Source organism: Branchiostoma belcheri, unplaced genomic scaffold, assembly GCF_001625305.1.
Source record: "Branchiostoma belcheri isolate BF01 breed outbred unplaced genomic scaffold, Haploidv18h27 scaffold91, whole genome shotgun sequence".
NCBI lineage: Eukaryota > Metazoa > Chordata > Leptocardii > Amphioxiformes > Branchiostomatidae > Branchiostoma > Branchiostoma belcheri.
In genome coordinates this window covers 1,246,489-1,263,898 of record NW_017804587.1, presented here as the reverse complement: position 1 = coordinate 1,263,898, position 17,410 = coordinate 1,246,489, and the positions used below count along the sequence as shown (strand labels likewise).

General features: G+C 40.6%; 1 protein-coding gene and 1 long non-coding RNA gene across 4 annotated transcripts in view; one reads left to right on the top strand and one right to left on the bottom strand.

The window, feature by feature from the left end:
• The window catches only part of LOC109488115, a 62,261-nt gene extending 45,951 nt beyond the window's left edge, over positions 1-16,310 (bottom strand). The window contains exons 1-2 of the long non-coding RNA XR_002141310.1: positions 16,059-16,310; positions 15,530-15,623 (exon numbers count right to left, since the gene is read on the bottom strand). This is a non-coding gene — a long non-coding RNA (uncharacterized LOC109488115). The remainder of the gene's footprint in view (positions 1-15,529; positions 15,624-16,058) is intronic.
• Positions 1-17,410, top strand: part of LOC109488110 (serine protease 23-like) — a 164,901-nt gene that overhangs the window by 128,112 nt on the left and 19,379 nt on the right. For 2 of the 3 annotated variants that reach the window (XM_019792272.1, XM_019792271.1), the window contains exon 2: positions 10,681-10,760. The exons of the other annotated variant lie outside the window; for it this stretch is intronic. The gene's annotated coding sequence lies outside the window, so the exon portion shown is untranslated. The remainder of the gene's footprint in view (positions 1-10,680; positions 10,761-17,410) is intronic. 3 annotated transcript variants of the gene reach the window in all.

Here is a 17,410-nt window from a genome sequence, read left to right as displayed (position 1 = left end):
GTTCTATCAAGGACGTTCTATCAAGGACGTTCTACGTCCTTGCTTAATAAATTAAAGGTCGAAACGAAGCTGGTTTTTGTAAAGCATTCCTGTCTAACCTCACCTGACATATTTTGAGTTCATCCCGGTTAGAAGGCTTCTCCTGGCTAACGAAGTTTGACTCTACACGTTGGTGATAATGAGAAGAACACAGGACCCAACCCAAAGGTGTCACACCTGTGAGTCTGGACCCTATCTCTGTAATTCGGACTGAAGGCTGGGAAAGTTGTGCTTGATAGCAGAACTGTTTGTAGTAGACTTTAATCACTATTAGTGCCGGGTAGTAGCTAGCTGTAGCCTCAGGGCACCAGCTTTAGACCATTTGTTGCTACTTCTACTTCAGTTTGTGCAAAATCTAATCAGTTTTTAACAAGGTCAGGGGCCTGTAGTGTCTCATCTTATTTCAAGTTCATCATGTTTACTTTGAGTCAGACTTTGACCAATTAAGACATTTCACTAACTTCTGGACTGTAAGACTAGTATATTACTTTTTTTTCAGTTTCATTACTTACTATTTGACATAGTTTTGGAAGGTGGATGAGCTGTGGGTTTGTTACCACTTGTCTGTTTGTCAGAGTAGGTTGACAGCATGTGGGTGGGAGAAGATTGACAGGAGGTCAAAAGGTCAGACACAGGAAACAGGGCAAAAGTGAAGGTCACAGATATCTGCCCAGGAGTCAGCAGGAATTAGTGCTCAGGAATTCAGGAAGTCAAGGATTGCACATACTAGAGACAGTAGAGTACTTGAACATGAAATTTTACCCGGGCCCTGGGTGCCATCCTCCATACATGTAGTTACCGCCCCCTATTGTCACTGGCTACCAGTACCACTACTATGAAGGCAGTCAGCAGAGCAGTATCTATGACCGATAAGACCCATGCGAGGCTACTGAATTCCCTTATTAGTTATTTCTTGTTGATATGGTAGCAATGGCCAGTCAAGTAGTAGATTATTACACTTTAAAAAATGGCATTGCTTTATTTTGATGGCGGTGTACTACACACAGTAGCAGATGATGGTGTCTGTGTGTAGCTATGTTGTGTCTGTATGTAGTAACTACCAACCAGTGGTCTGTCTACTGCACAGAAGAAATATGCCAGCCCCCCTCCCACAAACTAGCTTCTGGCACGACACATGTCACCGGTAAGAGAATAAATGTCTTCTGCCCCTTTGATGGTCCTGCCACCAACCTGTTCCGGCTTTTTCTCACACACAGGGATGTCAGACCGGCCCAGGAAAAATGACTGTCTGGAAGGTGGCAAAATACCACACTGACATGCTCTAATAGAAATTGATGAGAAAACACCTTCTTGGGGTGTTGTCACTTTCTTTCTACTAAATTCTGGAGGAAAAGTTTAGAAGACCACGGTGAAGGCATACATACATGTAAATAAGGCAATGATATGGCTAGCCTGGGTGCCAGACTGTTGCCAGGGCCAATATAGGTGAGCTTGGCCACTGTGAAAGATTAATTGATAGTAAATGTTTAGTAACGGTATCACCGCATCACACTTCTGATTTTGCTCTATCCTCTTGTATTGTATGTCACCACCCATCACCATCTCCCATTTAAATCTTTACAACATTGTACAACACTATATACTAGAGGCACTGGTATTGTGGTAAGATATCCTTATACAGTTAGAGCCTTCTCCGTGTCTATTCTTGCACAGGGGTAGTGATTTTGAATCGTACAAAATTTTCGCCTATGACTTGTATGAGTTACGTTAAATCATGAGGCTTGAATTACGTTGATTTAGGTGGCTGCCTACGAATTGTGAAGAAAAGGGCATGCATGCAAGGTCCCATTCTTACATGCTGAGGTGTTTAAAATTCCTCAACTTTTTCAGATGGTTTCAAAGCTGTGAATTTATTAGGGTTGAAAGGTAGACTATATCAGCCCCCAGACATACTAACTATTGGTGGCAAGGTGGGTACATGAGTCCTAGTGCCAATACTGTAATAGGGCGGTCACCACGTTTAGGCACCGACTGTCTGAAGGCAACTCAGCAAATTCCATTGTTCCTTCAAGGAATTGTTTGATTTTGATGAAGGATGATGAAGACAATCAAAGATCCTTCCTAGACAATTACTTAACTGTTCTTTTTATTGTTTAAATTGACAAGGATGAATTTAGCTAAATTAGTTTAATTTCTTTCTCAGCTGAACTATATACATGTAGGCCAAAGATCAATCTGTCTTTTCTTATTATTTGTAATAGATATGTTTTACAAACATTTTGAATATACATATGTTTGTATGTTCTTTACTTTATAACAGTTTCTATTTTAGTATAGAACTAATGAAGCAAACTACATGTACATCACTACATGTAGTCTTGTGCAAATGTCAGTATGATGTCAGTATGGTGAGTTCTGTTTATCTCCCTATCCACCTGACTAATAAAATCAAATTGACAAAATAAAAATTAAACATGTACAATGTACATCAAAAATAAAAAGTAACTCATAAATGTTGGTTTGTACATTATAAAGTTACTACTTACTTACTTATGTCGAGTCCTGGTGTCCCTGGCCTCGAGACAAAGTTGCTTTGATTTTTTAGATATCATTTTTGCTCTATAGAAAGTATAATAAACAACTATAAATATAATGAGGTAAACTGGGCGTAGTCTTGTGAAAATGTCTGTACAGTGAGTTCTGTTTGATATTATCCCCTCCCCATGCCTGACAGTGGCATTCCAGCCCAGGCTTTGATCCTGGCTGAGTTCTGCCTGTGGAAAGGGACTGAGGAAATCAGACCTGACACACGGTGGACCAGGCAAGTTTGCGGGGGTTAGCCGTTAGACAGAAGGGACAGACGGTTCAGGACTAACACTTATAACAACTTAGCACTTGTATGGTCATTTCTGTCCTCTAGTCTCTCTGGCAATGGATGGAGGCAGGTGGTTGCATAGAGATTTTGTAAGTATGTTTTCAGTTTAACTCTCTTGCTATATCCTCTGATGAAGTACATGTATTACTAAAATTGCAATGTAGACAGAGGGGACAGACGGTTCAACACAAACACTTATAACAACTTAGCACTTGTATGTACAGTCCTCGTTTGTGTTTTATAGTCTCTCAGGCAATGGATGGAGGCAGGTGGTAGAGATTTTGTAAGTATACATCCAGTTGTCACTCTATTGGTCATCATCATCATTGAATTTCTAGCATGTTGTTGTTTCTACAGTGAAACCCCTCCCTTGACTGACTCCAGTCTTTTGTTATGCTTGCAGTTCTTGGCCATGTAGGGCCCAGGTATTTAGCTAGCTTATAGTTGTCTCTCCATTACATACAGGGCTGCACTCTACATCTCTCAGATTCTCTAAGTGTCCGCTCTATTGTTTGCATTCGTTATCTTCTGATTAGGTATTAATACTAGAACTGCAATGAGTTCAAATTGTATGTTGTGGATCTGGAAGACAATGTAAGGATAGAGTGTCACTTTTGCTTAATACAGTACATGTATTGCAAAAGAAGGTGAACTTTCAAGATATCCATGTTTCCAAATGTACCATTACCACGTACCAGGGTATGTCCAAGATGCTTTAAACATGTAGGTCTTTAGGGTGCTCTGAACAGACATTCCCAGTTTACTTAAGAGTAAAGGTCAAGGTTTCCCTTGGGTACTGTCCTGCTGTGTTAAGCCAGCTACTGTATGGGGAAAACAGGACTCTTCTTGTCTTCCCTAGAGTCTGGAAGAGTACATGTTTAGAGACATGCCTTTAAGCCCTTGTCCATTGATGTTCATGGGATGACTAACAAAACAAGCCAAAACCAAACAACAATGCTATGCCCTGACTGCACACAGAAACAATTTCTGCTTGGGTGTCCATCTTCTTCTAACAGTTAAATGCCAATTCAAAGGCAAGTGGTATTACTACCAGTTCAGACCCAACTGACCAGCCATACAGGACTACCTAACAGCCTTACAGGAATTACTAACAGTAAATTCACTCATCCTTCGCAGACACAAAATCAGTTCTTTATGTTCTCTTCCATATTATCATTTTCTCTCTCCATGTTTACAAGTCCCGGACACCTGTTACTGTTACTAACACATGTGCAATCTGCTAACAAATCCAGTAATGGAGCTAAGCAGTAAGAAAGAAGAAGAGGACTCTGATACTGTTCCTACATCTAGAACAACAACTGTTACATTTCCTGGATTAACACCAGCTTTTCCAGCCAGCAACCCAGTTGCTGCTACTGCCTTGGGTTTCAAGGATAACCTTGGCTTAGTTTTCTAAGGGGCTTCGATACTCTTGGCCATCATACTTTATCTGGAAAGGCGATATTGGTACAGATTGAGATATCTTGTCAAGGTCTCCACATAGATTCTTTCCCAACAGATAGGAACAACATCTGTCAACTACTTTTGAATCATGTTTTCAATTCCATCTCAAAATCACTGCAAAGACCACCTCTATTAAGTTTGAAAATTGTACTGTTTCCTTGATATGATATTACATGCTACAAAACAAGTTTAAATGACAGCCTCAAAATGAAAGTTTTATGAGACTTACAGTACTTGTTATCATGGTGAAAAATAACAGGGATTTCACTGCTTGTCCTTGACACGATCCTGAAAAATAGTCTCACTGATTGTAGCTGTGGCTCTTGATATGTGGCACTCTAATATGCCCAACATTTGACCTTTAAAACAATCACTTTGACCTTGGCCAGGCTCCAAAGATAACAAAGCTCCCTGCTGTGGAGGCATCTGTAGTGTACTATCTCACCCTCTACAGGCTTTGAAGAAGGCAGATAAACCTATAGGTGAAATTGTTCCAAGCTGCCCTGGATAGACTTATCCTTGAGTAGTAAGGAAAACAAAATTAGTTCTGGGTACTGTAGATTATGACATTTTTACACATATTCTAAACTTTTCACTGACTTTCAGTGAGTGTTGGAAGTTATACTGTGGTGAAAATATATTTGTTTAGAATATCTGTATCTGTATGTAACTATCATTCTTAAGCAAAAGCTATATATATATTGTTAAAAGCAGCAATTCAGACATTGTTCTGTGAGATTGTGAGGCTATTGCTCCCAACTTGTACTTGCCAAACAAAAGTTAGATACTGACATTATGAATGTGAACATTTCGTTCCTTGCTTACAGAACAACAAGCAACTAACCACTTGATTTACAATGATCTGTGGTGCTCGGAAATTGCGTTTTACACCTTAATGCATCCTTTAATCCATTCCTTCCTTCCTTCCTTCTCTACTATCTCCTTCTCTCCATTCATCAAGCTCTACTGTCCCACCAAAGATAGATGAAGCAAGGCCTCAAAATGAACAAGGAAGAATCCCTAGTATTCCTGGCCCATAAATTTCACTAGCCTCTACCAGGCTTTGGTAGTGGCTGGACAGAGTAGAAACTGCCCAAAAAGACAGATAACAAGGGAGTACTTCATCTGTGGACCAACTCTCCTGGCATGTTATCTATTTGTTTGACCGATTTCTACTCTTTTCTGGCACTTCTGAAGCCTGGTAGAGGTTACAATTTCACCTCCAATTTGGAAACAAATAGTTGAGAGCTACATGTAAAAGCCTTGCTTTCTACAATACATGTTGGTTTGTTTATTTGTTTTCTATTTGAAACTTTCACCCTATCCATCTCTTCATTTGATTTCCTGTTTCTCATTAGCTTCTAAAGACCATGATATCCACCAGGGTGATTAAATGGTCATTAGTATAGGCTGGGCAGGGCCTTAACTACCTGGTACTTTGGTATCGCCAATGGGCCATAGAACGTTGGCAACATAAACACCAATTTCCTCACCATATATTTCCTGTGATTAGGGCTAAATGGGCTGATAGAGAGATCAGATACAGTCTAGTTTATCTGCTTTATGTGTTTTATATAGGGTCTACAGAAAATGCTTTAAAAAAGTGTCTAAATATGATCACAACTGTTCAAAATTTCTCTTATTCAGCAGATTAGAATAGATAACAATAGTTTTACGTCCAGATTTACTCACAGTAGACTTTGAGACTTGTTAAAAGTTTGCTTGTCAACCCATGCTTCCAGTAACTAACTAGCAATATTCCTGCAAATTATGATATTCTATACTATAAAATGTTGGCATGCCAACTATCTTACATAATAATTTTTTGGCCAAGTTTACTCACATGGTCATGAGACTTTGAGACTTGGTAAAACTTACTAAAAGTTCTCTTGTCAATGCATACTTCCAGTAATAAAACCTTGCACTATTCCTGTAAATTATAAATTATTATACAGTATAAAACTTAAAATGTACATGTAGGCATGTCAACTATCTTACATATCTTAAAATTAGTAGGGTGGGCTGCCCTACCGACTGGGGCAGATTGAGAAACAAGCTTGCAGACAAGATAATGTCTAAACAACCATGGAAGTGGCTAACTCTAGTCCCTGTCCACCACTCCAGACAGATACCATGTCTATACATTATACATGTACAGTGTAAAAGACAAGCATGTCAACTATCTTACATATCTTATAATTAGTAGGATGGGCTGCATTGAGAAACAAGCTCAGCGTAAGTTGTAGACAAGATATGTCTAAACAACCATGGAAGTGGCTACCTCTAGTCCCTGTCCACCAGACAGATCATCTAGATATCATGTCTGCCATCAGCTACCCATCCCTGATCACACCAACTGATAAGACAAGAATGTCTGTGAAAGTGGCCATTACTGAGATGATACATGAGGGAGGCTCCCACATTTGTCTTGTTTTCCCTGCCCTTCTCCCCATCTGGGCAGCTTCCAGGGAGGCAGTTCTGTCCTTTGAAGTCCTGCTGCTGATCTGGTATCAATGAGGGGGGATCAGGCTGGCCCAGATTTGGTCTTGATCTCAGTTTTACTTTTAGCAAGGAGGGTGTAACGGTGTAGATAGCTAGCCTGAGTGTCAGCCTCTTTATTTTAGCTTTCGTCCACTCCTCATGATCCGCTACCGGCCAAATAGCATATCGTGGGAAGCTGATGAAAGCTAAAAAGGCTGACACTCAGGCTAGTAGCTAGCATCCTATGCAGACTTCTAGAATGGCTGAGTTTGTTTCTATGAGTGGCTAGAGCAGCAGGTTCTTTTCGTGGGAGAGGGCCTTGTTTTGTGGCCTCTACCAGGTTTTGGAGGCAGTTGGAAAGAGTAGAATTGGACTAATAGATGAACAAGCGATTAAGTAGCCTCTACCTGCCTTCAAAGGGGGCTGGATGGAGTAGAAATTGGCCAAATAGACAGATAACATGCCAAGGGAGTACGTCAAAGCAACAAACTGCACTCCTTTAGCAGACTAACTCCCCTGGCATGTTATCTGTCTATTTCAGTAAGTATTTGGCCAATTTCTACTCTATCCACCTCTGATCATGAAGACTGGTGCAGACTACTTGTTCAAAACAAATATAATGTACATGTACTTTGATAATATTAACTTTAATACTGAAACATTTAGAGCAACATTCACTTTGTTCATCTGTCTTAAGCTGATAGGATAGTCTCATTACTTGGAAACTGACTTCCTTGTCTCATTGACCTACTTTGAGTTTGTTTATCAGACATATCAGAACAACAAGTTACATGTTTTGAAAGAAAACAGACTGTTGATTAGTTATCTGGGATTAATTCTAATCCTTTGTAGTCTCTTATAAGAAGAGGAAGACTTTGAAGTATTATCTAAATCAGGGGTCGAAATAGATTTTGGGGCCAACTTGCACTGGTGCAGATGAAACAAAAAATACTTGCACCAGAAGAAAAATAGTTGCACCCCCCAAAAATAATAGGTACACAACCAAAAGTACATGTAGTTGCAACAAAGAAGTGATAGGAAACATCCGCTGGCAGCGACATAGATACATGTAGTAACCTTCTGTTAATGACAAAAAATGAAGAAAAACTTCATGGATTCTGGTTTTGTTCCCTTTCAAGTTTCCAGTACTGTTCTTTATTATTGGGTAATTCTACAGGTAGTAACAGTGGATAAAGCAAACTTGCACCGGTGCATACCGGCAAAATATTAGTTGCACTACACCAAATTCACTTGCACCAAGTTGCACACAGAGAGGTATTTCGACCCCTGTAAATAAAAGTTATTCCTGGACAAATCTAGTATAGGATAGTAGAAGCAGTAATTGAATAATTAGCTCCTTATACATAATATTGTAACAAAGAAAGCTTAGATACTGAAGATGAATATAATATTCGCTAAACTTTAAGGGTATAAAATGACATCTACCTCTAGTAGGCTTTATAGGCCAATCAAACTGGAAATATCATAATTGTTATAGAATTTTATAGCCAATAAGAAATTAGAAATTAATTGAGATATACATGTAGGTAAGAAAGAAACAACTTGAACTAAAACATGTTCTACAATGAATGTTTGAATGTCCTTAATTCAAAATCTGCTAGAAATTTAAATTTTGCGGATGAAATGAAATGACAATCATGGGGAAAGTATGGTATGCCTTAACTCCAAGTGTGGAACAGTAGTATTACACAGTGTATCTCATATGGGTTTTGTGGAAGTGCTGGCCATGCTGATGTGACAAGTACATGTTAGTAAACACTGTGGTGAGACCTGATCCATCAAAGATGCCAGAGTTAAGCTTGTCACCATGCCCTGGTTGTCAGATAGAGAGGCCGTCATTGGGGTCTACCAGATATCCATGATCCTTAATTTTCTCGTATACAAATTTTCTTGTATACAAGTGTTTTCAATCTTTTATCCATTTCTTCAGTTACGGCTTACATTTTAAAACATCCTAAATGTTGATACCCGAGAACTGCCAAAAAGTTCAAGTAAGGACCAAAAACTGTTTTAAATCGCTTTTCTTGTGCTTTCGTCTTTCTCCATCTCTAAGACTTGACTAAATGTTAATACAGTAATACGACTTACTTTTTGAGACATCCTTTACATTTTGATACCTAAAAACTGCTGAAAACTGTAATAAAAACCCATCGTTTACCAAAACGGAAGGAGACCAATGATGAAAACATGATTCCGATCACTCTGCGGCCTTCAGAAAAGAGAATCCAGACATGATGGCTAAGGAAGACAAATGTTCTGTGTGCAACTTGACAACAGTCAGTCAACACGGACACTTGTGGTAGACTCACAGCTATGTGGAAAATGTTGTTTACTTGTGTGTGTGAGGGGAGGGGTTATTTCATGCCTTCCCTACTCTAGCTCTATACTCTCCAAGCAGAGGTTAGGCCTCGGCTTATTTTTTGGGACGGGGGGGGGGCAATATCAACTTCAGACAACCTTTGACACTTTGCTATGTCACACGTGGGAAAATTCCACAGCATTTGGGTCAGACATTGTCAGATAGCTGAGGAAGACTGAGTGATTCAGTCGAAAATTTTTGGTGAGTCAAATTTTGAGTTAGAGAACAGTTTAAGTTTTTCATAATGTAATTTACCAACTCAGATGAACTTTCATGCTTATTTTTCAGACGTTTCTATCAAAATATCTTTTCTGCTCTTGTATTTTTTTACGTCAGCTTTGGGTGGCAAATGGACACTGCCTGGCCAGTTTCATACTCTCTTGCCATTATTTGATGCTGTATTGCAGCCTCCAAAAGATCCAAGAGATTACTTACATTGTAGTCTCTACACAATAAAGCGTTTAAGGCCTGAGTCCTGGTATGTGTGGCTGTGATTTCGTGGTCGTTAGTACCAATTATCTGTTCTTAACTGCCCTAATCAGTGGCTTACAATGCTCATCCATCTTTCTGTATTGGTTCTCAACTACTGGTTCTCTAGGACTTGCCATGGGGAAAATCAAAAGAAAGTCTGAGCAACTTTAGGGCTTGTTAGAAACAAAAATTGTTGTGTTGTAGTACACCTAATGAAGAAAGGAGGGAGAGAGTGGGAGAGAGAGAGGGGGGAGAGAGAGGGAGGGGAGAGAGAGGGAGGGAGAGAGAGAGAGGGTGGGGGAGAGAGAGAATCCTTATCTACTGATCCTATTTTTTTCAGGACTGAAATTAGAAAAGCAACATTTCTATCCCAAGGCCTAAGAAGTCATTCTCCTTGCCTGGCTTTATGTCTGCATTTTAAGACAGCACTGACGTTCCATAAAAACTTGCAATAAGAGAAACCAACTGTTGAAGCTGACAAACCCCAGCAGACAGTTGTTAGTGAGGAGACAGTAGTTAACAACACAGCGGATCAACCACCCACCGAGATACCAAAGGTCAAAGGCACATAAACAGCACCGTGAAAAGTGCCTGTCGGCAGGAACAGGTCCTTTGGCTTACAGGTGGACACGCGACCGAGCGAACGGGCAATTCTTGGTCTGTGTACAGATCCTTAGGCTTTCTTAGGGAGTATGACATATGGAGAACAACAGGTAATAAGTGACCTGTAGAAAAATAACAGGCTTAGGATCTAGCCTCCTTTTCAGTCATTTCAAGGCTTTGTTGGGGAGGTATCCTTATGTTTTCTCTTGTATAAAGCCTACATCAGTATCAGAGATGTTTCCAAGAAAAGATTTTTCAAAATTGATGTCAACTGTTGAGTTGAGAGCTAAGCCTTGAAATTCTCTAGTACATTTTCCTGTGATATATTATAATGTATCTAGATAGAGGTCTAGAGGACAAGAAGACATTGTAAAAGTTAACTTAACTAAGCTATTTTCTTTTCCAGTTGACCTCTTTGAGTTTGGAATGACGGAGGCAGAATAGACCAAACTTTCGGACAGGCTGACAGTACCGTGAGAGACTTCAGTAAGTTTATTACCTGTGCTTCGTACTACCAGGTCAAGAACTTAACCTGGCTAACTTAATTCTATGACACCTGCCTGTGCATAGACTTTTGTCTGTTCTAAAAAAAAAACTCTGAGGTTTTTTTATCCCCCCGCTTGCATTAGCTTTTTTAGTGTCATCCTAATGATCAATCAATGATTAAAATAGCCTCAAATTGTGGGGAGGAGGAAAGAGCCCCATATGCATGGCCAACAGCTATGTAGGTTTGGATACCAGGCTATATATGCCCAGGAGGTAATGTCCATCTCATACTTGGGTGGCCAGACACTTTGTGACAGGGTCACTAGAGGTCATTCCAGGCTGCCCAATGGTGGGACAGGACAAGTGGTCAGTGCGAACATTCATGGGGACCGTCCAGTAATGCTCCTAACAGGACTGGAGGCAACCCAAATTATCTTTTGATTGGTGATGATTGAAGATTTAGACAATATCAATTGTACAGAACTTACAGCACAGGGGAAAAGTTGTCTGTAAAGTTTTGACAGTCAACAGAAGATGGTAGACTACCCTCCCCCAGCACCAATGAACTGTCCCTGGTTGTTCTGTCCCAACTTGTGTGATAGCTGACTATCAAAGCACATGCCCAGAATGTTGGTGGTAGGAGACTGGGTGGAATCTGTCTTGGTGGTATGTGCCTTTGCTGTCCTCTTTAAATTCCCGATCCATTGTCTGGTCAAACAAGAGTGTGACGTTTAAGTTCAGCAGAAACTCGGTCACTGTGTCTTCAACACAAAAGGTGAGTGTTTAAATTTTAAATCCTCAGAAAATTATCTACTAGACTATTAACATTACTAGTATACATCATGGTACACTTTTGTTAATAGGCCATATATGGATCATATCCTTTGATTATGTTTGATTGAGAAAGTGCATTGTATGTATTTCATCTTTAAAAAGCTAGAAGAGTGCCATACTAGAAGTGAAATACTCACAAAATTAAAAGCACCGACTACCTTCACTACAGTACAAGTTCTACACTTGTCCTACACAAATTGTCATAATCCACATTCTGATTCTTTTCTTTCATTTCACATATTAGATTTCCAGTATGGTCTACTCAATACTTAGTTGTGTCTTTCTTTACTACAAAAACCTCTTACGAAACCAATCTCCTAAGATAGAAGGAGGCTTGTCTAACCCTGTCCCAGGAACAACCATAACTCACCATATCTCAGACATTTACAAATAAATGGAACAAGTCTTTAGATAAACCTCTTAAGTTGCAGCTGTTGCATCTTGATAGGACGGGTTGAAGGGCTGTGGTCTGGAGATCATCACTGCCCATAAAATCTCAGGCTCGTAAAATTAAGGGAAGACAAGGACAGTTATCTATGGTACCAGTTACTAACTGTTAGTAGTGTTACTGTGTGAGTTATAATGATGAGACCTAGAGTCAGTGTTCTAGCCAGCCTAATTTTTTTTTCTGCCATCTCATCTCATTTTTCATTGACGAGCACTGAAGGCGAATCCTAGGGCGCAGGCTCCCCCAAGAAAATTTAGAAGTCTTGACCCTCTGAAACACTATTTTGTGCATATATTTTGAGGGACAATTTTTTGCTGGTGGGCTATAAGATTAGTTTACTGACACCTCTTTATATATAGAGAGGTATTATCTCTACATATCTTTACACTGTGATTTTGGTCTGCCAAAGATGACCGACTGGGCAAAATTTTTGTCTGTCTTGAGCGGTAAAATTCTTTCTGTCATGAGTGGCAAATTCCCTCCAATGGAATGGCGAACGCTGGCTACAGTGGAACTTACAAAGCCCAGCATTGTTCGGAGGCGATACACTGCATCTACTTTCACTTCTTATTTATAACCCTGGGTTAGCCGACCCTGTAATCTCTTGTATCAACATTGTTTGACCTCAGGGTAACCTCAGGGATATGGAGGAGAAATCACACTGCCCTGGTTGAATCTGAGAAGGAAAATGACCAGGCTTTTGATTGTACAGTATTCAAGTCCTGTAGGGACACAGATGTCAGTGATTGTCACCCAGTTTTCAGTGTTCAAAGTGGTGATATGGGCTGAGAACTTGAGAATGATCCTCTCTATTTTTACTGTCAAACTTACGGTATTCTGAAAGTCTATTCAAACTTTCAAAGTATGAAGTTAAAAATCTTAATGTGACTGAGAGGGACATGTGTCAATGTGTGATACATGTACAATGTGGCTCATAAGTTTATGGTCACTTTTGCGGACTCATACATTATCGACTCATATATTATCGTGAACATTTGCACCATCCTCCTATGTCACTTCTACAGTATGTATGTACAAAAGTATGTATGCCCTTTTCCGTAGAGCATAATCAGCCGTTTTAATTGATGGACCACTCTACATCGTAGAGTACACGTACACGGTACATTTTTGCATGGAGCTTAATTTGCTGTTTTAATTCTACGTTATGCGTTGTACCTACCCGGAATGTATCATAAAATGTAATGGGGAGGCTTCTTGAATTCAGCGTAATATGTAGCCGGCTCTCAAAATTTAGCGTAGAGCGTTGTGGGGACCCCCCATGCAGGCCCTCACAGAAGGCCTGACCAGGACATATGGCAACATGCCAACACCCAAACTTTCACTTATCTCCAAGCAGATATTGGGGTGGAGAATTGTGAAGTTTCCTGACTGGTCAGTTTTTCTAACAGTCCTTTTCCCCCAACATCTGCCATCCTGTCCTTACCACCTTGCTGTCAGTTTGCCTCATCTCTCCGGGGTCATGTTTGTCGGAACACGCAAAGGTTTGTCCATTACTGTGAGGTCAGAGGTCAGGTCACAGGTCAACGCTAGGGGCGACACAAGTCGTCGAAGCATTACGATACAGCCCTGTGGCATGCCGACAAGTGACCTGCCAAGCTTAGCAATGTGCCGTCATATTTTTACTTTGACCAGGTGCTAGTAATACAAAATTGTCCTGGAGCAGAATTTTTTATTCAGAATAATCACAACCAGAGACAATGCCATTATTACATTATTCCTGACAGACTGCCTTTAATTTAGGGAAATTTGGAGAAATAAGACAAATTATTCCTACCAGATGAAAATCAGCCTGCCCAAAAGGCATGTGTAATAAAATCATGAAATCATTTTCCCTTAAACATCTAATAGCTCTGTTATGCTATCTTTACAGTAACACAATGAAAAGTAGTGATTATATAAACTATATATCAAACTCGCAGATGTCAACCTTCAAAAGAGACTCCTTTTGACGAAATGAGGTACTGCAATATTGTTAACCAAAGGAAGTGACTTGAATTTAAAATATCTTGTGTCTATCTTGAAGTATATACATGTAACTGTTATATGGAACAAGAGCCAAGCACAACTCTCACTTTAAATATTCATCATATTACTCAATATAGTATTCCCAAAATAATTTAGATTAATACTTGATAGCTTTCTAAAGGACAAAATCTCTATCAAACAGAATGCAATTTACAAAGAAAAAACGGCAAGGTAGTGCACCAGCGTTATGTATACTTAAACGACCTATTCATCTTGTGTATAACGATAACGTACTCGTAACATAATCATGTATGTGTGATGAAGGTGACATGTACAGGCAAATCATATATCACCCAACTTGCCCCGCCCACCCGACGCCCAAAGGGACCCTGGACCTGGTTATGAAGGACAAAATCCCTGACTACGAAACGAGTTAACATTGCACATGACCTCTGTGCAGATATGGCTGCGTTTCAGCAAAAGGCCCAAAGACATACACATATACAAGCTGTACTACAAGCAATCCAAACATAGATGATAGATGTATCCTTATGTGTCGCAAACTGTCGGTTACAAAAATACCTCAAACGTCAAACCAGAAATTAGGAATGTGTTTTTCTGCTTAGCCAAACTGACGAACCTCACCAGATTTAAACTGGGCGCACTGGAGAGTTGTTCAAGGGGAAACAAAACACATAAACCTTGCCTGAACGAGGCGAAGGTCAACAGTTGTTAAAATTTAACCGGGATATCAACAAAATATGTGACCTCGAAACATAGCGGTACGCCGCTGCGCATAGGTGGTTTTTGCGCATTTTTCTTACCTTGTTCGTCCTTGAATTGCGCAGTATTTTGTGACCGGACGATCTAAAGAATTGAAGCCCCTTCTGTGAGATTCTGGAAGCCATGGCTACCCTGAAAACGCTACGAAATTTCTGAACGCGGACGATGTTTGGTGGTTGTCTCCTAAACTGAGTCGGCCATTTTTATCTGACCCAGAGCGCCGGCCAATCAGAGAGCAGCGCGCCAAACTTGACAACAAAGAGCGAAAGTGGACTGGAATGCGGAAGTACTTGCGAAGCTTGCAAATAAATAAATAAATGTACTTCTGATATATTCTTGAGCAGAAATTTAGGCTTCGACTTATTTTTGACATGTTCTAGGCTTTTTTTATCGGGATTTCTTTTTTGTACTGTTGTCCTTTTTTACGCCAGTCTTCTAGTGGCAAATTGGTAGTATGATATTGCCTGGCAAATGGATACTGCCTGGCCAATTTGATACTGTCTTTGCAGATATCAAAAGATCTGCTTGGAGATTACGTCTGAATATAGCTATATGTAATATATTAATATTAACATTTTGTGTCACTTGGGCAATTTAAAGAGCCACGGGCGTGGTGGGGAAACGCTTCTCTTTCCTGTGGTTTGCAATGTCCACTGAGAAGGCCGGTTGGTTGCTTTGTGATATATTTGTCCAAAATGAAGACCCTTTCTCCACTCACCTTGTAATACCGTGAGTCCTGTAACATAGCCGCGCCCCGGGGTAACTTGTGGAAAGACTTGGTTTTCTGTTGGGCTCTGTGGGCGGCGCTGGTACTGTGGGTACAGACAAAAAGGAGTGAAATAGCCATTTAAAACAAAAATGAATATTACAAAAATGAAAATAAAGGTACTTCAGGTGCATTTGGGCGAATTTTTGTTCACATACGGTACTAGTAACATAGCTTTCGCCAAAGAGACAACCAAGCAAATTTGAATCGTTGAATCTTGTGATAACGTAATTAGTTTATTACTTTGTTTGAAATGTTGGTGTGCCCTTTATACATTTATATTTGCACTTTAAAAAGTCCAGTTTTCCTGGAACACTTACTTATGACTGTTTGAGGTCATGGAGGTTAACGTGGTTAAAATCCATCCCTACTCAGTGGTCGGGAACTTCGATATAGGAACTAGTAAACCAAATTCGGGTACGGGTTGATACATGCCATACTAGGACTAGTTTTGGCCATGCATACACTCATCTGTACAAACCTGATTCTCCGAACCAGCACTGTGCAGTACCGCTGCATGTCGGCAGCTGTCGCTTCAAGGTTGCCCTCTCCACGCCACTAATATCTCATCATTATCCTCAGTGATGTTACCTCCATCCACAGCAATGTCCTGTGTGTATCTCAGGGCATGAAGCACTAAGAAAGCGTAGCTAGGCTCTGTTCCTTGTGATGAAAGAATGGCGTTCTAGAACGTGGTGTTGCGTCATAGATAGCAGCAAGGTTAACGCGGTCAGGCGTTGTTTCGAACAAAACATGGCAGGCAACCCCCGGTTTTCACTTATGGCAATCAAGCGACGTGTTTCCTACTAATAAAGCAAGCGACCTAATGAGTATTTAATACGGGTCGATATTCATATTAGGACGTTCATTCAAAATCAGGAAAAAGGGCATGACCTGTATGTTCACGTGAGATCACCAGTTTCCAGGCGCAGAAAAAAGGGTTAGTGGTTGCCTGATGTTAATGTTGTTCTATTCAATGTCGCAGCTGCGAGAAGTCGCTGTTATAGTTTGATTTGCTGAGTCTATGAATTGTTAGAAGCGCAACTAGTAAGAATTTGCCAATAGATTATCACTAGCCTAACCGATCCGCGATACCGCTTTGCTTGATCATTGCGTTAGTTGCAGTTTTATTCTGTGAGTCAGGTTGTGATCTTTATTTCACCTTGGTACCTAGAAAGATATCATTGACCTGTTACACATTCAGAACCTTCCCCCGACCACCAACCAACCAAGGTCGGCTGAAGTTCAGGAGCAGCCTGAACGGATTTAGGTCACGCCTAGCTTTCGAGATGAATCGAATCGAATTTGAGTTGAATTTGAGTCAAATCTGACTGCTGACGAACACCAGCCAACCTTACTCCCGAGTCCTACTTGTATTGGGGGGAGTTCGGCCAGTGTTCGGGAGGCCATATCCAGCTATCTATAGGACATGAGCTTTAACTGTACCCTGGTTTCTTGACAGATAAAAACAGTCTTGAAGGACATCTTCACCTCATTAGGGGCAGGAACATGACGTGACGTCACTCAGGAATAATCAGAGCGAGACAGAGTGGTGGGGCAGGTGGGCTGCAGAGGTCAATGACCTTGTGTGTGTGGTGGGGGGGGGTCGTGATGATATCATCCTGGCAGGGCAGGGAGAAGGCATACGATAGCCTCTACCAGGCTTCGGGAAGCGACTGGAAAGAATAGAAATTGGCTAAATAGGGAGAGATAACATTACATGCCAGGGGAGTTTGCCCGCTAGAGAGTACAGTTTGTCGTTTTGGTGTGCGGCAAACTGTACTCTCCAGCAGACCAACTCTCCCGGCATGTTATCTCTCTATCTGGCCAGTT